This window comes from Vulpes lagopus, chromosome 14 (genome assembly GCF_018345385.1).
Source record: "Vulpes lagopus strain Blue_001 chromosome 14, ASM1834538v1, whole genome shotgun sequence".
In the NCBI taxonomy this organism is placed as follows: Eukaryota; Metazoa; Chordata; class Mammalia; order Carnivora; family Canidae; genus Vulpes; species Vulpes lagopus.
In genome coordinates, this window is record NC_054837.1 from 18,189,090 (window position 1) to 18,213,789 (window position 24,700).

General features: G+C 52.9%; 1 protein-coding gene across 3 annotated transcripts in view; it reads right to left on the reverse strand.

The window, feature by feature from the left end:
- Positions 1 to 24,700, reverse strand: part of CMKLR1 (chemerin chemokine-like receptor 1) — a 51,184-nt gene that overhangs the window by 15,351 nt on the left and 11,133 nt on the right. Inside the window, exon 1 of one of the 3 annotated variants that reach the window (XM_041729333.1) lies at positions 23,152 to 23,277. The exons of 1 other annotated variant lie outside the window; for it this stretch is intronic. The gene's annotated coding sequence lies outside the window, so the exon portion shown is untranslated. Of the gene's footprint in view, positions 1 to 11,202; positions 11,426 to 23,151; positions 23,278 to 24,700 lie in introns of those variants that run through there. One more of the 3 variants, XM_041729332.1, reaches the window with a different exon arrangement.

Below are 24,700 nucleotides of genomic sequence, written 5' to 3' on the forward strand. Positions count from 1 at the left end.
CTCCCTTTCTCTTTTGAGGTCTCTCTCTGCTCCTTGTCTGTGCCTGTGTTTCTGTGTCTCACTCTCCAGCCCTCCTAGTCTTCTGTCTCCCTGCCTGCCCCCCCTCCCCATCCCCGTCTCTTCCTCCCCTCGAAGAGGCTCAGGGGCCCCTCACCTGCCCTCACTCACCTCTGTACCCACCTGCCCACGGCCACCAGCAGCCCCTTCCCCTCCCAGCCCGGCGCCTCTCGGGGCTCGGCAGGCCTGCCCCTCACCCTCTGGCCACAGGCCCAGCACAGGGGCCTTATCAGGGCCTGTGGGTGTGGGAGCCCATCAGAGAAGCTGGAAGTGCTTCCCTTGGTGTTTGGCCGCAGCGGCCTCCCCCACGGCCCACCCTGACAGTCCAGATGGGCAGCCCAGGTGGGAGGCTTCTCCTCCCACCCCCTCCAACCTCGGAAAGGGGCTGCCTCTCCCCCCGAGGGCAGCCCGGTGCATGGCTGCACAGACTGAGGTCCAGACCGAGGCAGTGACCCTGCCTCCGCCACAGAGGAGAAGGGGCTCTCCTGCAGGTAGTGCGTCCCCAGAGCCTAGAACCCTGCCTGGCCGTCACGTGCCTCATGCCTCACCCCTCTGTGGCCTCACTGTGGAGATCTGCAAATGGAGGCTCACTCAGAGGGATGAAGTGGCCAAGCCAGGCTCACACGGCCTTTAAGCCTCGGCCTAGGGTGTGAACCAAGGACTCTCTGACCCCAAAATCTTGGCTATTTCTACTTGCCCAGGATCACAGCCTCGACCTGCAGCTGAAATGTAATGCAAACCTTCTGGATACCTTTCTTCCTTCTCAAACAGCCCTCCTCAGCAGCATCCCCGCCTCCCCCCACAGACAGCCTTTGGAGGGTCTGGCGTCTGCTACAGAATTCCCTGCCTGCTCTCACCTACCATTCCCCGCCCTTCAGGGCAGAGAGCAGGGCCTCTGGGCCCCAACAGATTGCTCCCCCGCACAGATCGCTCCAAGAGACACCTTAGGGGTTACAATCCCTGGATCCCCAGCTCTGAGGGACTCAGGAACCTCAAAACCACACTGCACCGCAGATCTTCCAGCCGCAGGCTGGCCGCCAGCCCTGGGACAGAATTAGCTCTGTGTCGGGAGAGAGTTTCCTCCCTGGTCCCACGCCCACACGAAGAAGCTCACGCTGAGTCACTGCAGTGAAGCTGGAAAGTGCTTGGCTGCCTAACAGCCTGTCCCATTTTCTTTTGGTTTTGGATGGGGCCCTGGTTGAGCTTAGGATTCTGTAGGAGCAGGCCAAAGCAAGGAGCGTCCAGCCCTGGACCTGGACAACTCCCTTTGCTCAGAGACCAGAAATCTCCAACAGCGGAGGCACAGAAGCAGGGGACCCCCCAGAGTATCCCTTCTCCTGCCTGGTATCTGCCCCCCCCCATTACATCACAGCTCCTTCCTCCCCAGCGTGCTCTGTCTGTTGCCCAGGTCCATCCCCTGCTGCTCTGTGTCCTACAGATCCCCCCTGACATCACAAAGCTCTTTGCCCTCTGACTTCTAGTTGGGCTTGATCAAGGAGAGTCCAGCTGGGAGAAGAGGGCAGGAAGAGATGGAGGTCAGGCTACCCCCACCCCACCCCCGCAGGGTCTCCTGGGTCAGCTGCAACTATATGACCTGGATGGAAGTACAGATCTCTCCTCTGGCCCCCAGCCTGGGGCAGCAAGGTCCCCTGGCAGGGCTGGACCTTGGCCTCTGCATGTCCCTTAGACTGCACCCATCTCCCCCCATCCTGAGCCCTCCTGTGCCTAGGCTGTCATGTCTCCTGTTTGAGCTGGGAGCTATCTGTTTCCTGCTATGACCCTAACCAGGCTCCCTGCCACCCCACATCTGTCAGATCCTACCCATTTTGCCCCTAGACAGCTCCCAAATCTGCCCATGACTTCTGCCCACCAGACGCTGTCCTCACCGGACCGTGAAGTGTGGCCACTGCCTAACCAGCCTCTTGTTTCCATTGTGATTTCATGTTCCACTTGGTAGCCAGAGAGATCTCTTCAAAACTCAAACCACAGGGCAACAGTCTCTGCTTAAGAGCTCTTCTTAAAAGCAGTCCCTAAGGCCCCCGCCTCCCTGGGGACTGAGCCTCCGCTGGCCCCCCATCCCAGATAAGAACCTGACTTGGCATCAGGTTCTGGGACCTAGTGAGAGCACAGACACTTCCTTGCAAACCCAGCCCCACTATTTTCTTGTAGACCCAGCAGTCATGCCCCCAGCAAGAGGGTTTGGGTGGACGTCTCTCCTTCCCTGCTGAGAAGCCACTCTGGCCCCATTGGTGGGTCCAATGTACAAATAGTGTGGGTCCTCCAATTATTCAGCTTGTGTCCAAAGCCACCAGGCAGATAGCTTGTGCCTCTTTCCATAAACACTGCCCCAGATCCTGGAGGGGGCCTGTAAACAAAGTCCCGCCCTGCTTATATCCCCCTAGACTCCGGGGCCCAACACCCGACCTGCCTAATCCCCTGAAGTCTGCCTTGAGTACACTCACGTAAGCAATCCCTGAGCTGTGTACACAGCTCATCTGGAAGGCAGCAGGCACTGGGGTGTTGACATGAGCTGCTCAGGATGTGGTCTGAGAGGTCTGTCAATGGTTGTCGCCCTCTTCACAGGCCAGGCACCAGCCTGTGACATGTGCTTGGGGTCCTGCTCACAGCGTGGGCTTGGAGCCTAGACCCCGAGGGGCTGCTGGGTGCTCCCCAGGAAGTCATCGTCCCAGCCCCCCAGCCCTGCCCCAAGTCCAGGCCAGCACAGCCCACTGTCAGCCCCGAGGACCAGGCTGCACCTGATACTGCCCCCAAGCATGGCTTCACCCCTACCACCTGGAGACACCTGGGCGCTGGCAGCCGAAGGAACTTTCTCCATCAGCAGGGCCCCCCCTCCTGCTGTGGGAGAGAAAAGCAAGCAAGCCAAGCACCAGGCTCCTGTTTCTGGAGCCATTGTTTCCAACCCCTTGGCTCTGCTCCCTCCTTCTTTCCTCTGCTGCTGCACTGATGAATGAGAACCAAACCTTACCAGACCCTAGAAACTCAGAGCAGAGCCCCAGGGTGGGTATCTGAGACCCAATGGACCATCCTGGAAAGGAGCTCTGGAGCCCAGGAGGTCAGGATTAAATAGGGTTAATAATAATCATCTTAATAACTATGTCTTACCGAGTCCTACTATGCGTGCCAGGATGCCAAGAAGCACTTCATGTACATCCCGTCACACAAACCCCATGGGATGGTGGTCACTATTATGGCCATCTTAGAGTTGAAGAAGCAGAGGCCCAGCAAGAGTGCATCTTACTCAAGGTCACGGGGCTACTGGGAGGCAGAGGTCTTCACACTTTCACAGGCTCTATGTGGCAGATGTCCTTAGATAAATCCCTGACCCTTTGGGGCCCTTAGCTTCCCCATCTGTAGAAGAAGGAGGTTGGAGTTGACGGTATCAAAGGCTCCCTTCCAGCTTTAAAAAAATGCCATAGTTGAATGAGTCATGTGTCTGTCTATTGCCAGCCTCATGCCAATAAAAAAGAAGTACGGCTCAGCTCCATGCTGTGAGACCCTGAGCAAATTACTTTACGTCTCTGAGGAGCCATGGTTGAGCTCTGTGCTCGGCACGGAGACTGCTCAAGACTCTCTCTCCCTCTCTGTCCCTCCCCACTTCTCTCCCCTCCCCCCACCGCCTAAATAAATAAATAAATAAATAAATAAATAAATAAATAAATAAACCTTTAAAAAAATAATAATGCCTTCCTTCCAGAAAATCAGGGAGTCTGGATAAAGTGATCTCTTGGGACCCCTTACAGTTCTAAGATTTCTGGATCAGGGGTTAAAGTTTGATTTAGAAACCTCCGCTTCTTCACCCCTTGAGCAAGTCTGGGGTCCTTGTCGACTGCGATAAGGTTGTCTCGGCTTATTTCCCCACTCCAGGGTACCCATCAGCTAGGCCACCAGCTTCAAAGGCCCTTCCTAGTCAAGCAACCAGGAACAGATTCTCCTTTCCAAGGCTCAGTGTTCCTGTTTGTAAAATGGGGGTGATATGACCTCACCTCCTAGAGTTCTCATGAGCATGTCATGAAGCAATGATGTGGGTGGACACAGTGGCCCCTGCAACAGCAGGTGCTCAGCAAACATTTGTAGAGAAAAATCAGATGGTGACTTCTCTGGGAGAACCAGCAGCATCCCTGCCCCCCCACCACCACACCCCCACTCCCGGTGAGGAGAGAGCTGGGCTGAATCCAGCTAGCAGATTCTGAACCAAAGCAAAGAACTGCGCTTCCAGAAACCAAAGGAACTCAAAGACGAGCCTGGAATGTGTCTGGAGGCAGAGGAAGGATGGGAGCCAGGCCGCAGCCAGCGGTTCCTCCGAGCCTCCTCCTCCCAGACCAGACACTGCCCTGGCCGGACGACGACGTGTGGCCACTGCCGTGCCTGCCCTGGGCTCGGCCCCATCTCCCTTCCCGCGTGCCCACATCCTCTGCAAGAGCTTCGGCAACGCATTCTTCTACTTGGAGAAATCCCTCAGCTGAACCCAAATGTTGTCCTGCTCCATCTACCCAGAGCCGCACGGCATAACCAGGAGACGGCCCCGGCTGGGAGAGCTCAGCCCCGTTCTCCACGGCTCTGACCTTCCGCTTCTGTTTCTAGGACGTGGAGGTTGTCCAACGGGCTGTGAAGATGTAGGAGAACAACCGATGGGATGCACCTCGCACAACGGCCAGCCCCTCGCAGGGTCTCACACGATGCCGATTCCCCCCAATTCCCACTTGACAGATGGGAAAACCGAAATTCAAACAAGTTTTGTGATCCCCCCCCCCCCGCCCCCCGCCAGGCTATCCCCACAAGCAATGGGTAGAACCTGGCTTCTCTCCTGGTTTTCTCCTGGAGCCTGGTTCCGCAGCACTTAGAGCTAGGACTGAATCCCAGCCTTGGCCCTTGCAGGCCGCATGCCCTGGCGTAGGCTACCTCACCCCTCCGAGCCTCAGGCTCCTCATCCCTAGCATCTGGCCCCAGGAGCTGTGAGCATTCAGTGAAATAAGTCTGGCGAAGCCCTGGGCAGAGTGCCCGTCACAATCATAAGGACTTAGGAAATTTATAGACACGGTATGGCTGGGAAAATAATTCTCACTGCCCCCTCACAGAGCTACTGTTTGAGGGTCCAGAGAGAAGTTGGCAGGGCATGGGCCATCTCAGAACAGGGTCCGACGTCAGGGAGCGTTGGCTGCAGTGTCGGAACCCTGGGCCCCATTCCAGCCTTCTCTCGTCCTGTGTGCTTGTCCCCTGAGCAGTACTGAGGCTCCCGGCACATCTGGCCAAGGACAGCCCTGCCCTGGCCTCTCCCTGGCCGCCCAACAGCCCCGCTCACTCCAGGCCACCTTGTTTCCGAGACTTCCTCTGCCTCCGGCCTGGAACCTTCTCCTCCGTGGCCTTGTCACAGGAGGAAGTGTGCTCAGCGTGAGCCTGGAGTTCCAGGAGTGCGGTTTGGCACCTTTGCCTGGGAGAGGTCAGAAAACAGAGGCCTTGTTGGAGGGTGAGGGAGGGGGGCTGGGGCCTCTCCCAGACAGGCTGACTCAAACCCTCCGGGAGGCTGAGAAGCTTCCGGCAAGATGGCCTTGACATTGGGCTAATGGAAAGCTCTGAAGGCCAAGGATTCTTCCCTCCAGTTCTCTGATCCTCCTGTCTCCCTTGCTCTATCCTTCCAAGAAATATTTATTAAACATCTATTAGGCTCCAGGCCTGGATCTGGGTACTGGGGAGATAGCGCTTCCCTCGAGATGCTGGCATTCTCGAGGAGGGGTGGGTAATGGAAACATAAATAAATGGTGATGAAATAGGCAAACACCCCTGGAGCCAGACCGCCTGGGTTTGGGTCCCTGTTCTGCCACTCACCAGCTATGTGACCTTGGGCAAGCACCTCTCTGTGCTTCAGCTTCCCCATCTGAAAAATAGCAGTGATAGTAGCTCCTCCCTCTCAGGGTTGTTCTAAGGATCAAAAAGGTTTACACTGGTAATGTTTTAGAAGCAGGCTTGGTTCATTGGAAGCATTATGTAAATGCCAGGGGAAAAAGTGATCACAATAGCAGGTGGTGATATGGGCTACAGATAAAAGGGAAAGAAGAACAGGCATAGAGATGGGAGAAAAGGTATTATTTTAGGTTGCGTGCTCAGAGAAGGCCTCTCTGAGAAGGGGACCTTTGAACAGAAACCTGAGTATAGGAAGAGGGAGACATGTGACTTCAGTCACGAAGGCAGTACAAACAGCAAATGCAAAGGCCCTGTGGCAGGAGCACATTCCACAGGTTCAGGAAACAGCACAGACCTGTGCATTCAAACATCTATTCAAAAGACTGCCAGTGAACACTTTCTAAGTGCCATACTCCCTGCTAGAAACTCTGAGTATGAGATGGCCCAGTCTCCGCCATCATGTAGGGAAGGTAGGCACAGGGGCATTGTTGATGTTCCTCAGAGCACCTAACGTCCAGACTTCCAGTGAACTGGCCAAATTGGCCTGCATTATGGACAGGATAGGGTTCTCTACAGTCTCTACCCCTCCCTATTACGCCCTTGACTTTGTGGCAATGAGTCAGCTGCAGTTCACCACAGAGCTTGCCCTGGGTCCTGCTGGTGTAGAAATAAGAGCGATCTGGTGTGAAAAATGGCCCAAGTCATTCTCACTTTCAGCTATAGGGGGGGAGTGCCGATCCCTCTGCAGAAGTGACAACATAGTCCCATTGTTACTCATCATGTCCCCTTCCTGGCCCTGTTGGTGGCCAAATTTGTGACCCTGACTCCGTACATAGCAAAGGGAGGTTGGTCAGGGAAATCAGGGGAAGCTTCTTGGTGGAGGTGACATTTGGGCTGAGCCTTCGAAAGTACAGAGCCTATACTAAGTGGAGCTGTGGAGGGAGGAGACATCCCTGCAGAGAGAGCTGTGTGCAAAGGCACAGAGGCTTGATCAAGTGTGGTGAGAGTGTGTGGAGTGGGATGGCAAGAAACAAGGCCATAAGAAGAAGACCCCTGCAGGGTGCCAACTTTACCCTGGGGGCAATAGGGAGCTATGGATGGTTTCAGAGCAGAGATGTGTCCATCTTTCTGAAATAACCTCAGTTCAAACTCATATGGCTGATATGGGGGCTGTGCTGGAGGAGGGGAGACTGGAGACAGGAAACCAGCAAGGGGCCCTGGAAACTGGGTGAGGATCCTCCTGCTGGTTCCAGGTCCACTGAGAAGTAGCAGTCTTTGGAGGCTCTAGGAATTGGGGCCCCTCAGAGAGCTGGGGAATCTGGCAATCTCTCCATTTTCTCGAGGATATTGTCCTCAGCCCACATGGACAATTTTGCCTCAAAAGCTGTTTCCATGGCAACTGCCAATGCTCTAAGAAAGGTCTTAGATAAACAGACATGGGGGGACCAGAGATACCCAGCTGAGGCTTCATGAGAGATGCCAGGTCACAGAGAAGGCCCACACTGGCCAGTCCCAGGGTCCCTGAAGACATAGACAAAATCTGGTCACCATGACAATGCTGATTCCTCATCCCTGGATCTCATTGACCTGAGGCCTTTTAACATGAGAGCTGGGGGAGAGAGAGAGAGGTAATGCCAAGGGGCAGCCAGAACCAGCGACTTATGAAATATGCAAATCTTAGGACAGGTGTGAGCCAGGTGGATCTGAAGACCCCCCAGGAGATGAGCACAGATGCAGAGGAAGGAGCTGTCTCTGGGTCTGTTTTTGGATTCCAGAAAGGCATCTTCCAACTCCCAAAAGTCTGGTAAACCCTGCTGTGATGCCTTGAATTCTATCATAAGTGTTCTACCTTCTATCGCCTTCCGCCAATTAATTGTGGTAAAAGTAGTAATGATGATAATGAGTGACATGAACAGAATGTACCCCCCACCCCAGTTCATATATTGGAGCCTCATCCCTAATGTGAGGTCATGAGAAAGTGGGGCTTCGGGGAAGTGACTAGGTCTTGAGGGTGGAGCCCCATGAATGGGATGAATGCTTTCATAAGAAATCCCACAGAGAGATCCCCAGCTCCACTGTCTGAAGACCTGGCAAGAAGACAGCATCTATGAACCAGGTGGCAGGCCCTCACCACCCACATCTGCCAGCACACTGATGTTGGACTTCCCAGCCTTCAGAACTGTGAGAAATCGATTTCTGTTGTTTATAAGCCACCCAGTTTATATTTTTGTTATGGCCACCAAGATAGGCTACAACAATGACTAACATTCACCGGAAGTTTACAATGCACCAGACATTGTTCTAATACTTCAACTCACTAGCTCATGTAATCTAGACAGTAACAGCAGGGTATTACTGCTCTCATTTTAAGATGAAGAAGCTGAGGCACAGAGAGGTCAAGCAACCTGCCTGAGGCCACAGAGTTAGGAAGGGGCAGAATGAGGATTTGGGATGTGGGCATCCAGTCTATTCCTCCTTCCAAAACCCATGCTTGCTTGTGAAGCATGCAGAGCTTAGCCCAGTGCATGGCCCAGAGTAGGGGGCCGGCAGTGTCTGTTCCCTTCCTCCTTCCTGGTGTATGATCCCAGAAAGGAATCCAAATATAAATCAAAATTGTGCACTCACTCCCCTAACAGCAGAAATGTTGGCCTTCTCTCCAGAAGTGCTCTTCCTGGTAGCCTTCAGCAAACCCCAAGCTTTTGATGAGCAGCCTCTGGAATCCAAGGACACTTTCTGGAGTTCCACTTGCTTCCAGGCAGGGCCCGTTCATGTGTCCCTCTGGGAGTGGCCTGAACATCTCTTCTTTGTGGAAAGCCACCCCAACCTGCCCCTCATCAGGCTGAGGAGCTGGGAAGGAGATGACCCCACCCCCTGCTCTAAGCCTGGCCAATGAGAACACTCCATTCCCCTAGCCACCAATGATTGCTTCAGGAATTGGGCACAGGGCCTAATGTGGGCCAATGAGAGCTTTCCCTGGGACTCTTGCCACTATACGAGCAGATTCTGACAGGGAAGGACACCAACACAAAAGAAAATAGGCCTCAAAAATCGAGAGAGACCCAGCATGCCTGAAACCCTTGCTGGACAGAGGAGTTCCCCCAACCAATGAATTTCCTTTACTGCTTTAGCCAGTCTGAGTTGGGATTCTGTCCCCGGCAACCAAGCGAACCCTGCCTCACACGCAGCTGTCCCAGCTCTGATATCCCAAAGTTGAGGGGGGACCTCACCTGCAACAGTGCCCTGGCCCTTCAAAATGGCAGGCAGCAGCTTGAGAGCGAGACTGAGGGTCTCGCAGACTCACCTGCCTGACCCTACAGTGTCCACTGCTGCAGGAAGGGGGCATCCTTAGGTGCAGCAAACTCTCCAGGGAAGTCAGGAATGCCCAGGGAACCCCCACATCAGAGACCGCTTCTTCACTTGGCAAGCAAGACCAGGCCCTGAGCTGGGTGTCTGATGTGCACACGAACTAGACACCATCCCCACCCTTGTGGGGAGGCAGGCGGAGCAGTCGTGCAAATAGATGCATCAGTCAGAGCTGACATTTACTGAGGGCAGAGGCTGTGGTCTGTTTTGGTCACTGATGCATCCCCAACCCCTTAAATTGTGTGTGACCCATGGTGGGTGCTCCATAAGATTCATTAAATAAATTTGAGAGCTTCAGATTGTGTAGCATTTACATGTCACTAGCTCAGACTCCACAGTCAATCTTGGGAGGTTAGAACTACTATTAGCCCCATTTACAGATGAAGCAGGAGAAGCTCAGTGAGGTTAAGTCACCTCCCAGAGGCTGCCCAGCCCGGAAGCAAGCGGCAGAAGTGCGATTTGAATGGGGCTGTTTGGACAATACGGGGCAGTATCTGTATGGGATGCGGCAGGAGCAGGGAAGTGGAAGGGAGCAGTTGCAGCCCAGGGGAACATCCTGGAGGGAAGTCAGGGAGGGGGGACACAGTGAGAGCCAGCAGGTCTGTCTGCAGGGAGTGCTATGTGTTCATGAGGTTCCGGGGTGGGGGGGGATGCTGGGGACGTTGGGGGAGGCAGCACAGAACAGGGGGCCGAGTAGAGACAAGCCACAAAGAGAGGAAGGCCCTTGACTGTGAGCACCGGTATCTGCTCACCTTGACCAGCCTGGATAATATCAGCACCCGAGGGTCACTGACTCAGGACAGGGTTGCAGGGCCCAGGGTCAGAGGGGGTTACTGCAGGGTCGGGGGTCAGGGGGACCTCAGAGCCCAAGTCCTTCCAAACCTGCCTGCTCCCTTGTGCATCGGGAGCCCAGTGCCCCCTAGCATGGTGTTCCCGACCTCTGGGCCCTTCCCCAGGAGGCTCCCTCTGCCTGGGGTGCCCCTGTCTCTTTCCCTCTGCTCCTCCTAGCCCCACTGGGCATTCTGGAGGAATCCGGGCAGAGCACTCGGCAATGATAAGGAGAAGAAAGAATACTTTTGCTGGGACAGCCGGGCGTCTGGCTGGGCTCGGGTTTCCTTATCTCCCAGTCTCCAGACAAGGCCCCCAGAGGAGGGGGATTACTATCCTCCCTTAGCAGGTGTTGAAACTAGGACTCTGAAAGGAACCGGATCACAATCACCAGCCATGCCTGGAACTTGGGTCTGTGCTAGTGGACCCCAGTGGCATCCATGTGGCTGGTTAACATGTCCCTCTCCCGCCACAGCGCATCCAAGCATCCCCAGGGGTAGACAGCCCTTCCACGGCAGGGCTGTGACGAGCCTTTCCTGTCCATCAGACTTCCCTCACGTCTCACTAGCCAGCTTCCCCCTGGGGACCTGAGGCCCTCTCCTGTCACGGGGTCTCGGGGCGCAGCCCTGGGCCGAGAGTAACAGAATCCGAGAGGCTGCCATGATGATATTAACTCCTACTTCTCAGGTGCCAACTGTGTGCCCAGTACCTGGACTCAGAACAACCCCTCAAGGTGGGCTTTTTTGTTCCCATCTTGCAGATGTGGAAACTAAGGCAAAAAGAAGCAAGACCACCTACCTGCCCAAGATCCCACAGCGAGGAAGGGGCAGAGATAGGATTTGAATTGGGCTGCCTTGTCTTCAGTCCCTGTGACTGTCCCTGATGGTCCATGACCTGCCTGCTGGAGACCCCTCCGGGCACAGAGCCTTGGCTTATGCCTGCCAACCCCACCCATGGCCAGGCCTGACAGGGTCACAGCGTCTCACACGTCCACAACCCTACCTCCAAGAGCCCCCGATGACCGGACTCACCCACCTCCAGACAGCACAATTGCCCCTGGCCCGGCAGGGGCTGTAGAGGCCCGTCCAGCCTGGGGGAGCCCTGAGAGATCCTGGAGCCTCGGGCTGTCCAGCTGCACCCTGCCCCGGGCTGTCAGCCCTGGGCACAGGGGCCCTGGGGCATCTAGGCAGGTTCTGGCCCCTTGAAATTCTCTGGCTCCAGCCCAGGCGGCTGACAAAAGGGCCTGGCGCTGCTGCCAGCAATCAGGACGGTGGAGTATGAGATCCCACCCTGTTCCCAGGCGTGGGGGGGTGGAGGGCCAGGCTGCCCTCCCCCTCGACCCCGTCACTGTGCCGTCACCTTTCCCAAGGCGAAGCTCAGGCCTTGCCCTAAGGAAGGGTCTTGCTGGGAAAGCTGCCCCTCCACCCTCAACGGAAAAAACAGCTGGTTGAAGCCCAGAGGAAATTCCAGAATCTCCAAAGCTGTTGCAGGAGAGGCTTTAGGATGGAGGGGTCTGTCACCCTCAGGTTAGAGCTTAAGCCTCACCAGGCAGTAGCAAGGCCCGCAGGAGCCTGGCCCTGTACCTGCCGCGCAGTCTTGGGCCACGGAACCATCTCCTCGTCTGCAAGGTGGGTCAAAGTAACAGCTACATGGGGTCCCAAATGCAGGGCATACAGGAGACCAGTCTTCCAGTTTGGGGGGATGCTCTATGAGGCAGGACTTCCAGAACGTTCCCGACAAATCAGGACGGGTCCGTCAGCCTATGTAGGTAAAGATCCTTGACTCCAACACACGTGCCCCTTGGCTGTTATGTTTACAGACAGAGATTTCGGGAGGCAGCTCTGCCACCAGAAGCTGTTTTCCTCATTCAATTAATGTGACAAATGTCTGCGGTGTGCCGGGCACAGGGCTAGGTGTGGAGATGCCGCAGAGAGCAAAGAGCCGGAGGACTCGTGTCATTCTTCTTTCCCCTCCCCACCTCCACTGGCAGGACTTCTAGACAAACCCATCAAGTCATTAGAAAGCGCTTCCTTTTTTGGACTAAGCTGAAGTTGGAGCAATCTGCCGTATTCACCTCAAGCCTGGTTCAGCAGCCCCCCGTGTCCAGAGTCACACAGGATAAGCTGGCCTACCTCCTTCCCCCTGACAAGGGCCACTTCCTTGCTTTTAATGTGGGCCCGCACTTCCTCTGCATCATTCTTAACCCCTTGCCTTCTGGCCCCCACCAGCTGGGACCGTTCTCTCTCTCCCAGGCAGAAGGAGGAATGCTACAGGATGTTTTTGCTTGCAGGTTTGTCTGTTTGTTTGCTTAGATTTTGGCTTGGTCCAGAAGGGAGGGGGAAAAAAATCTCAAAAGAGACTCACGTATACAGAGGAACATAAATTAAAAGTGAGAGTGTAAGGAGGAAGGGACCGTGGGTGGAGACAGAGAACAGAGCCAGGGCTGAGGGGAAAAAATGCAGACGATAAGTAATGTCCTACATGCTTAGCTTGGGTGGGCCACACAGCGGACTCCCAGACTCTTAGTTAGGACAGGAAAACTCGGTCCCAGCTGTCACGTGCCCCTGGCTAAAAACAAACCCACTCTGGGGAACGGCAGGCCTTCCTGGGGCCAGGGAGCAGAAGGGCTTTGTGCGGAGGTCCCTGCAGAGAGGGCAAGGTGTGATGTGGTGATCACTGTCCTCACCGGCGCCCTGACTGCGGGCACAGCCTCAAGGCTCTGCACCTTTTAGGACCGACATCCAAATGCTTGTGACCTGGAGACAGTGCCCTCCCTCTAAGCTGGTGGCCCTGCTCCAAAGTACAGTTTGGGAAGAGCCCCCTTTTCCAGCCTGGCCGGGAAGGAGTGTCTAGACATCCAGGTTTACACATCGCTGGCTTAATCTGAAGACATTTCTAGAATATTTGGGAGAGGGCCTGAACTGTGTGGCCTTCAAGGCCTTCTCCCTGACTCTGCTTCTCCCTGAACTGATGTCTTGATATTGTTGGCTAGAGCCAACACTCCCAACGCTGGGACACTGTTCTCTGTGGCAAATGCTAGAACCCAGCCGTGCTCTCTACCAGCTAGGGGCAGGCCTGGGGTGTGATTATGCTCGGGATGCTGACCAAGACACTCACAACGCCTGTGTAGTGGCCCCACATCCCAGCTTGTGCCTCTTATCTCAATATACTTACTAAGAGTGCTTCTTTTGCTCTCGACGTGCCCCAGTTTGGACAATCTGGTTTTCCTATTGAAAAATCAGCCCCTCCTCTGCCTCAGAGGGCAGGGGGGCCAGAAGTTTCTGAGTGCTGACCTTGTCTGCCCACCTCAGCTGGGCCCTGTGCTGCATCATTAACCTTCCTGTGATCCCCATTTGGCAGAGGGGAAAACAGGGGTTTTGAGAGGCTGGGGCTACCATGGAAAAAGATACATGCCAGGCACCTGTATGAGGAATATTCTGAGATTTAGGTACCTGTTGGCTCTGCACAGGGACGGCTACTGTCATCACTTCCATTTCACAGATGGAATGACCGAGGCTCCGCTCACAGACAGAAGGGGATCTTCTGAAGGGGTCTTGCAGGCTCAGACGGATGTCTGAATGTGAGAGGCAGGTCTCCCCAATCCGGGCTCTCAAGCTGTGGGCCCTGGGGCAAGTGATCTGGCCTCTCTGAGCCCTGGCTTGTCTCATCTGTAAAATGGGAGTGAATCCAGCAAGTACCTCCTGTTATTGCAGGACAACTGCATGGTGGGAGTGCCTTGGAGGCTGGACGCACGTCCAGATGTAGTTACTAGGGGGGCAGGTAAGGAGCAGCAGCATGACCGGAAACTGGACCCTCCCAGGAAGTCCACATCCCTCAGCAGAACAGGCTGTATACCTTGGGGAGTCCTGTGCAAAGGGACCACACAGGCCCCTTATGCAGAGAGTACTCAGGTTTTCAAGACAGCCACTTTGGTGTGTTAAACCAGGCTCAGGCTCTTCTGAGTCCCTGTGGCCACCATGGTGGCACACCCATGAAGCTGGCCCTGACCTTCCGCCCTGGAGGGGATTTGGTGAGCAGAGTTCTCCCCACCACAGATCTAGCAGGGTAGCAGTTTGTGGGGTAGACGATGTCAATGGGGGGTGGGGAGGAGCAGGGGATGACACTGCCATGGACACTGAAGGAGATGGGAGGAGGTAGGGCAGCCAAGTAGATCCAGAGGGAACAGGACACAGAGAAGCAGGGAGGAGGGGAGGAAGTGTCTGACAGGGAGAGGCAGGAGTGGGGAGACAGAGAATTGGTGGAGAGGGAACAGAAGCAGCTAAAAGGTGAAAACAGGGAAAGAAGACCAAGGCAGACCAAATACAGACATTCAGAGTCAAGACAGAAGGGCAAAAGGCTGAAAGCAACCTTTCTGCCTGAATCCTGAGAAGATCCAGGAAAGCCTTTTGTACCCACCTCAGAGTGGGCCGAGAAGGGGCCCCATGAGCGGCCATCCTTCCAGGGGGTGGTCCAAAGCAGCTTGGAGAGTAGAGAGCATGCAGGTGTTTTCTGGTGTACTTAGGCACATGCTTAAGAGCATAATAAGGGCAGCCTTGGGCTCTTCCCAAAATTCCCCAAGACCTGAGAGCTAGGAGGAGCAAGGCATGAGCCCTGTAGAAATGTGAGGGGCCTCTGCTTTGGGGTGGAAAGCTGGAGCCACAAGGCAACCGGGTACCACATGCTGATCAGAATGTGCAATGGGAGTTTGTCAGTGTCTTTGGCTAATTTTAATAGGAAATAGCAAGTATCATTTAACATGCCAGCTGATTGGTGGTGGGGTGGATGCAGTGTTTGCGGAGGTCCTGGCAGAGAAAAGACCAGCTAAAAGCCCTATCGTGTTTTCTCAATTGAGTATATGGGTTTCTAGTCATTATCTTTTCTAGAGAGTCTGTCCATTGGTTATCAGCATCGGGGAGAGTCTACAGGACATGGTTTTTTTTTTTTTTTTTTCCTACAAGCATTTCACCAAGGGTTTAAGAGTTCAAAGGCTCCCATGGAATGAGACAAGCAAGTCTAATGACTCGACCACCCATGGCCTCAGGGGGCTACCAGGTGACGTGGGTGTTAGAGGGAAGAGTGAGCCCTGCAAAAAACCCAAATAGGACCCATCCAGGCTAGGTTCAAAGTAAGCCAGAAGGAACCCTCTCCTTGGGACATTGAGGAAGCTGGAATCAGGCAAAGCTAGCTTTAAAAACCCCCAAATGTTCATATGATGATCAAGAGGATAACGGTGGTAAAAGTCACAGTCATTGCAGTTTAAATAATACTTCATAATAACTCTTATTATTAGTTTAAGATTCTCACTTGGCTTTTGTGAGAAACTTAAATTTTTGATTAGGCAACACAATAACCACCTAATTGGCAATGTTCAAAACCATCTAAAATTATTAAAAAGTTAGAATACAAATCCTTGTTCCCACCCACTCCCCCCTGTACCTATCAGCTTTTGTTTCTCATGTCCCCTTTCAGGGTTTCTTTATGCAAATACAAAGGTATATTCCAATTTCTCTCTTGTTTTACATGAAAGGCAGTATACTACACACTCTACTTTGCCTTTCTTACCTAACAATACACCCTGGAGATCATTTCACATCAGTATGTGAAAAAAAAAAAAAAAACAGAAAAACAAAAAAACAAAAAACAACAAAACCTATCCTTTTTGATGCTTGCATGGTATTCTGTTTGGGGATTTACCATCACTTACTGAGCCAGCCTCCTGGGGTTGAGTACTTGACTTGTTTCCAGTCTCTTACTACTACAATTCATTACTGTATATGTGTTACAATATTATGATCAATCATGTTGTGTATATATCATTTCCTACTTATTCTTAATACTGTCTGGGGATCTCAAACCCTGGCCTTTTTTTTTTTTTTAAGATTTTATTTATTCATTCATGAGAGACACAGAGAGAGAGAGGCAGAGACACAGGCAGAGGGAGAAGCAGGCTCCATGTAGGGAGCCCAACGTGGGACTCAATCCTGGGTCTCCAGGATCACGCCCTGGGCCTAAGGCGGCGCTAAACCACTGAGCCACTTGGGCTGCCCCAAACCCTGGTCTTTTATGATGAGCTAACAAGTCTGCAGCCCTCACTTTGCACTGGCTATGCTGTGTTTTAATCTGGCAAGAAAATGCTTCAGAGCCACATGGACTGTCAGCCCAAGCCATGTCTGTGGTGTGAGCTGTCACAGGAAGTCAGGAAATCTTGGTTTTTATCCCAACTGTCCCAGCTGTTCCAACTTCTGGTCCTCAGTTTCCAGATTTATCAGAGGGAGAGAGCAGTCATTCACGGGGCCACTGTGGGGATCAGGGATCGGGAATGGCTTCTGCAGACGCATGAAGCTATCTGCAGTATGAGTGAGACAGATTTGTACCCAGGGCCCCCTTGCTAACTCCAAAGGGTATATCTAGGTCCTGTAGGTTCCCCAAAAAAAAGCCAGTCAGGCTGGAGGAGGCAGGCTCCACAGAGAACAGGGGAGCGACAGGCCAGTTGGCCTTTTTCCAGCGCTGTCCCCATCTCAGAGGCTGGAGCCTGAGCTCCTGAGGAGTGTTCTGAGCCTGGCTGGGCAGCTGTTAGCAGCCACAAACCACGATCAACTGAAAGTTGTTTTCTGCTTTTATTCTGTTTTAAAATAAATCAGTGATCACATTCCTGGGGTGTAGAGAAACCTCTCCCCCCTCCATGGACTGGCCCTAGTCTTCCTGTCCCCTCAGGAAAGAATACAAGGTTATTTTCCACCCATTGCTCATGAAGAACAAATCCTGGCAGGCAAGATGATGCCTGTCCCACTTCCAGGCAGGAGTCCTCCTCTCCCTCTATGGAGCTCTCACTTCTTCCCAACTCACCTCCCAGAGGGAGGGCCCCAAGTGGCTGACAGAAGGGCCTTTGTCTCCCTCCTCCATGCTTCCTCACTCTTCTGCCAAGAACCCTGGCAATGTCTCCACCAGAGCAGGTTTCCAAGGGCCCCCGCAGTGTGTAGCCACGAGCAAGCCGTGGGAACCATCACTGTCAGCCCTCGGGATCCTTCCCATCCTTTACTTTGCTCCAGCCTTCCAATGGCCCTGATTACCACCCCCATCTCCCAGTTGAGGGAACAGAAACTCAGAGGGGCCAAGCAACTTGCCCGAGGTCACACAGATACAAGATGGAGGAACTAGGACTTGAACCCAAACCCATGTTCAACATGTCATGGTGAAGAAGACAGGCTCTGGAGCCAGAACATCTGTGTTCAAATTCCAGCTCTGCCACTCACTACTTAGTTTGTGGTGCTTTCTCCTGAGTTCCACCAAGAAGCCCAACTGTCTCCAGGAATCTGAGACTCGGGACTAGATATCCCAGGCCTCATACTGCTCCTTCCGCTTCTGAGCTTAAATGCTCTGTGCCTCACTTTCCCTATCTGCAAAATGGAGCAGGAATAGTACATACCTCAGAGAGTTGGCATTAGGATTAAATAAGAGAAGGAGTAGGTTATTGACTAGTATTATGATCTTATGATTCCATGACATATGATTATATTGCCCCAGATATATAGTACAGTCATAAGGGAGTATGATTATAAAACAAACATACCAAAAAACCCCCCACAACTCTTCTCAGAGCTTCTTTCACACTAATGTATGAATATCTAATGGCACAATACACATTTCTCGTTCATACATTCAATAAGTATTACTGAGCACCCATGATCTTCCAGGTACCAGGCAAAGAGCTGGGAATACAAACACAGTTCTCACTCCTAGGAACCCCAAGCCCGGTGGGGGAGGCACACAGTGAGTGAAGCACAATGCAGCAGGCCCTGTCTGCTGGGAGCACACGCGGCCGTGGTACCAACTCCAGCTACTAAGTCGGGAAAGGCTGCCTAGGAGAAGTGAGTCTGGAAGGACAAGTGAGAGCTGGCCAAGGCACAGCGCATGCCAAGGCTCAGGGAGACAAGAACTTTGCACATCAAAGTAACATGGCGGGAGTAGGAGGTTATGGGGTGAGTTCAGGTTCAAAGTTTTGATGGTGTAAATGTAGGTACTATATGCGGCAGAGGCAGAATTTTAGCAAGAACATATGGACCCTGGTGTCTCCCTAGAATCCCAAAGGGAAGGTTTGGTTAGGGAGCAAACCTGCGCCTCTCTCCCTAAGCCCTGGGACGGACACATGTCACACCTAGTTTGTGGTGCTTTCTCCTGAGTTCCACCAAGAAGCCCAGTTGTCTCCAGGAATCTGAAACTCAGGACGAAATATCTCAGGCCTCATACCGCTCCTTCAGCTTCCGAGCTTAGGAAGAGCCAGGCCACCTCCCAGGACCCTCACTGCATGCCTGCTTTCCCAGGGACAAAGTCTTCTCCTTCCTTCCTCCTCCTTCTGCTTTTCCTTCCTCGGCCAGAATCACACTTAATGCACGTGGGCTATCCTCTCTCCTGATCCCACCCTCCCAGGAAAGGAGCCAGCAGCTGAAACAAGCTCAACACTGAGGCCATGCCCATAGCCATGCCAGCGCCATCCACCTTCCTTTCCCCAACCCAGGACACCTTCCCTGCTCCAAAGCATTCATATATTCACCCATCCTTTAATAGCAACAGAAGCTGGGGCCTGGAAGCTTTAGCACAGTCATAGCCAAAGAAACACAGTCCAACAGCTAAAAGCACTTATAAATGATTTTTTTTCCTGCCATCTCTCAAAGAAAAACAGAGTATTGTGGTGGATGTTGGTGCCCAGCTCAGATCCCCTTTCCTGGCTGAGGGCACCCAGCCCACAGCAGCAGAGAATACTAGACACTCACAACTCATAGCTGCCCCCTTCTCCTGTCAATTGCCCTGAGCTAAGCAGGGGCTGCCTCTCCCCAACTAACATGGAGTACAGTTCAGCCTCCAGAGCTCCGCATGGGACCAGGCTGAGGCTAGTCTCTACCTGAGACCACATCCTTGCTGAGTTCCTCTTTGAATGCAAATTTAAGATTGTGCCCCAAAATTCACTAACAAAAATAAATAATATTTTAGTTCCATATTTGTAAAAATTTATTTATTCATTTATTTACTTATTTATTTATTTAAGAGGGATAGAGAGAGAGTGCCTGAGAGCGGAGGGCAATGGGCAGAGGGAGAGGAGAGAGAAAATCCTAAGCAGGCTCCATGCCCAGCTCAGCTAGGAGCCCAATACAGGGGTCCAACTCGCAACCTCAAGATCATGACCTGAGGCAAAACCAAAGGTCAGATGCTTAACAGACAGAGCCACCCAGGCATGCCTACTTCCATATTAAAAAAAAATCAAAACTAATACGTAAAATGCATGAGTGAAAGATCAAAATTTTAAATAACGATGGAATCCAACTCTAAACTTGCATAACCCTGTCTCACTTGCCTCCCCCTAATCCCATCCCTACCTGTAAGCACATCCTCAATACCTCATATATACCCAAATCCTTGCCTCAGGCTCTGCTTTGGGGAAACCCTGCCTAAGACAGACATCCAACTCAGAACCCAGTCCTTTCTCTCCCCACCCACTGCCCTGGCTCTGAGTTATGTGCTGAGCACTCACATGGTAACCATTTCATCCTGCTGCCTGAGTTGGGCAACTATTATGTGCCAGGTATATTCTCTGCTCTGCAGTCTGGCCCTAGTTCTAGCTGCTGGAACCTTCCCCTCCATGCCCAGGGCCTGGACTCTCAGTACTTTCCAATCACATGACCTCAGCCATAACTTTGCCTACCTGGGTATCCCTAAGCTCAAAGGAGCCCGAGAGACTGTGTTAGCTCCATGAACACCAAACTTTGGTGTTTCATGAACCAGTTACACTTCCCAGTCTTGAGACTGTCCTAGAGCTTCCACCTATCTATGTTTGCCAAGTAAGGGTGTTGCAAAAATAAAATTGTCCTTTACCACTCCCACCATTTCAGAAAAGAAACAGGGTATTAATACCACCAAAAATTGGTAGACCAAGACATCTTTCTCAGCTGAAAACATCTTACTTTATGAAAAGACTCATTCTATTGTCTATATCCTCTTTCTCTCTCTCTGTTTCTCGGCAGACTGGTAAAAACTTGACCATATACAGGTTCTGGTGGGCTGGGGTTGTCAGTCTCCCTGTTTGACATCAGGGGAAACTGAGGCCCAAAGAGTGGCTCTGTCTTTCCCATCCAGACCCTGGGCATTGGACTTTCCCCTGGGGGAAACAGGAATGAACGAGGTGCTGGAGGATGCAAGAGACACGGCTTCCAGTCCCGCTCTGCTCCTAATTTTCCAAGAACCTACACAAATTTCTTTCCCTCTCTGAGCCACGAGCATGTGGATTTTTCCAGATGACCCTGAGCTGGAAGGCACTCTCTGGTCCAGCAGGGAAGGCTCGGGGCACAGGCCCTGCCTGAGCAAATGAGCCAGCTTGGCTGGAGAAACAGGACTGGACATCAAGCTTCTTTCTCTGACATCATGTTTGGGCCTCAGTTTCCTCTTCTTGGAAACGAGTTCCCTCACCAACTGACAGTTGGCTCACAGCAGCATAAGAGCCAAGGGCTGGACACTTGGCAAAAGCCAAACCACCTGGAGAAAGAGGCTGGCCTAGTGCCTCAAACGAAAGGCACACAGGCTATTTCCTCCAGGGGGACCCCGCCCAGGCCAGAGGTGCAGAACTCCAACTGGGGAATCCTAATACTTGCATCCTTGTGCCAAACCTTCCCTGTCCGGTGGGAGGGCCCTTGTGGCCCTGGGAGCCAGCTGGGTTCTTGGTGATTCTTCTCTCTGGTTGCTGACTGTGATTAGGGGCGATGCTATGGAAGGAAGTGGGTTTCAGGTGTCTAGGAAATTGCCCCAGCTGCCCCGCCACAGATACAGCAGGGTCGAGGGAAACGCGGCTCAACAAAGTGGCATCTTTGCAAGTGTAGTTAAAGCTGTCGATGCGGGATCCCTGGGTGGCGCAGCGGTTTGGCGCCTGCCTTTGGCCCAGGGCGCGATCCTGGAGAACCGGGATCGAATCCCACGTCGGGCTCCCGGTGCATGGAGCCTGCTTCTCCCTCCGCCTGTGTCTCTGCCTCTCTCTCTCTCTCTGTGACTATCATAAATAAATAAAAAATTTAAAAAAAAAATAAATAAAAAATAAAGCTGTCGATGCGACTTAGAGCAAGTCACTTAACCTCTCTGTGCCTATTTCCTCAATACACAGGTGGGGGTGGGGAAGAAGACTCAATTGTCTCTCAGCATTCCCCTCAAACCTGACAATCTATGCATTTTCTACCCCAGATGTCTCTGAATGAGCCACAGAGACAGAAAACCAGAACACAGATGAAGGTCCCCTCTATGGAGCTGGCCCAAAGATTTCTGGGGGCCACAGTTTTTGTCTTTGAACGCAGGGGAATATTATGGCGCTGAATGCAAAATTCCCATGCTTTATTTTTTTTTTTAAACAAAGCGTATGCACTCAAAATACTTTTATGTTTTAAAAATAAGCACACAACCCCAAAATAACTTTAGTGAGGGTTTGGTTTTCCCTAAGGGAAGGAGGGGTCTTCAGGCAATGCTCCCGATCCTGGTCCCCAGGGTGTGTGAGTGTGCCCCTCTGCTGTGGGGGTTCATTTGTTCATCCCCTAACTCCTGTTGAGTGCCCACGATGCATGGGGTACAGGGGTGCTGGGTGCCCAGGGCATGTTTCCTGGACAACTGAGGCCTGCTTCTTTTCATGGCACCTTAACTCAGCCCTCTCCAAGAGAAAAGCAGCCGCCAAGAGCCCAGCCAGTACCTGGAGCCTTGAGGATCCTCCTTACCTTGAGCTAAGTGCTGGCTTTTGCCCAGAGATGTTCCACTCAACCTCTGGAAGACTTAGAGCACTGGCTACAGAAGAAAGAAGAGAGGAGGGAGGAGAGATGGGAAGAGGAGGAAGAGGAGGAAGAGGAGGAGGAGGAAAGGGGTGAAGCAGTCACAGAGCAGCAAGGTACACTGAGAAGACAGGGGCCAGCCCGCCTTTAACCTGGCTCCTCACAGTGGTCTTGCTCTACACCCCACGTCTGGGGACAGAGCCCAGAAACCCACGAGTCCTAGAGCCCCTCAGGAATTTGAGTGTCCCGAGACCCCTGCAGCATTTCCATAGGACATCGAGAGGAGAGACCAGCCAGCCCCCATCACCCCTGAAGGAGCCAGATGATGCCCAGAGAAGCCTTTCAGATGGTTCCAGAAGCCCTGGAGCTCTTCTGACTTCACCCCTGCACCTTCTCAACCACCCTTGCAGGGTACCCTGAGTTTTTGAGAACATGGATCTCAGCGAGGTAAAGCAACTTGCTCAAAGCCCCACCGCCAAGAAAGGGGCAGAGCTTTCTACCAAGTCCACTCCATCGTGAGGGACACAGACTAGACTGCACCATTGGTGGCAAAATTGCAAATGCTGCACACTAATTGAGCACGGGCCCCTGAGCTTGTGCACACCCATTGTGTGGACGCCTGATTCCAGATTCTTGCCTTTAAATAGCTGATTGTGGCAAAGGAAGGAAGGAAGGAAGGAAGGACGGAAGGAAGGAAAAGAATGAATAAGGGCCACCTGGGTGGCTCAGTGTTGAGCATCTGTCTTTGACTCAGGTAGTGATCCTGGGATCCCAGGATCAAGTCCTACATCAGGCTCCCTCCAGGAGCCTGCTTCTCCCTCTGCCTGTGTCTCGGCCTCTCTCTCTGGGTCTCTCATGAATAAATAAATAAAATCTTAAAAAAAAAAAAAAAAACAGAAAGAATAAAACATGTCCTCCCCTACCCCAAAAACCCTATGAGGCAGTGTCATCCTTGCCCCCGTTTTACAGATAAGGAAACCAAGGCCTCATAGCTAGGAAAACAAGGAATGTGAAAGCACATACTGGGATTCCAGAAGTGCCCCCAGCCACACCACCCTGACCCTCCAGACACATCTGAACCAGACGGGCTTTTCCCCACACCAGCCCAGCCAACGCCACCTGGACTCTCCCTGCTGCCCCCCTGCCCTGCCCCCACCCCGCCCAGTGCCCGTACAGGGGAAGACAGTTTTACCAGTTCAGTGAGGGTGACAAGGACACCAGGCTCCTTATCCAGGACCCAGGACACGGCCGTGGCAACCACCTCTGGCCGCAGGCTCTGTGAGAAAGAAAGTTGGCAGGCGGGCAGGCAGTGTAGACATGGGGGTGTGCCAAGATTGCAACACTTGTCCCCATGGCCTCCCACGCTGGCTCTGTTTCTCTGAGCTCTGCTAAAGTGCAGTTTTGTGACGTTTAAAAAAGAAAAAAAAAAAAAGAAAGTCAGCCCAATTCTGGTCACTCTGCCTACAGGACACGTCCTCCCTGGAGGTGTGAGGAAGTTGGAAATGCGCACTTCTGTGGACTTGACTCTGTAACTGCCTGGCCTCAGGTCTCTGTAGCAGGGTGGGGCTGCTGCTTGCTTGCCTCTGGAGAAAATCCCTGGCCTAAAAGCTCCCCTCACCCTGAGACCACAGCACCTGAATGCCCACCAGCCCAGACATTCTCCGCTGACATAAGCCGTCGTGCTCACAAACCCCCACTCCCGCAAGCTGTCATCCGCTGCAAATACCTCAGTGGGAAGGAGTTGACTGCTTTGGTTTTCAACTAGACATCTGGATGAGAACAGGCTTCTGAAGGAATGGGGCATTTGATTAAAAAAAAAAAAAATGAAAGAAGAGATATGACATAGTCCTAATTTGGAATAGGGAGAATCTGAGACAGTTAAGACAGAAAGGCCTAGAAATCACAAAGGAGGAGGCTATGAAGATTCTGGACAAAGGGGCCAGGAAAACAGGAAGAGCCCTTGGGGTGTACAGTCAAGTGTACAGGCAGGTGGAGGAGGAGGTGTCAGCAGCCAGTCCCCCTTGGTCAGCTGCTGTGTGTCCTGAGGCAGCCGACCAACCTCTCTGAGCCTCGCCCTGGACAGGAATATATGGCTGCAAACAGGTGAGGGGCTCGAGCAAAACGATGCACTTAAAAATTCAGTCTCATTTCAAAAGTATTTACTGAGGACCTCCAGGCACTCATTTGGTTTTAACTCCCTTTACAGGGACCTACTAAGTGCAGGGCCCAGTGCCAAGCCCTTTACGTGGATCATCTCTTTGAATCGTCCCCATGCACATTTCAAAGGCAGGCAGGGAAGCCGACAACAAATACCAGGTGAAGTAGAGGTGGAAGGGGCCGCTGGGCACACATCCTCTCTCTGGGCCTCAGTTTCCATGGCTGTAAAATGGGACCCCCGTGCCCCACCTCCATATTTCCGAGGAGTCTGTGATTACCAGCCCCAGAAGACGATCTGCAAGGTGGGAAGTGGGACAGGCCAGAAGTGCAGCAGGGACTCAGCCAGTGGAAGCTGCCTGTCCCCCGGGGGACACAGAAAACTCTTAGGAGGGGGAGCTTTGGGTGATGTTGGCATCCCGGGAAACTCGAGATGCCAGAGCTGGGAGAGGGCCGAGAATGTGGAACAAACAGAAAAGGGGGCGCCAGGGCCAGCTGGGCTGGACAGAGGGCAGGCCCAGGCCCCAGCCGGCCGAGGGCCCCACCACCAGGCCTGCCAGGAATGGGTGAGCGCAAGGTGAGAGCAT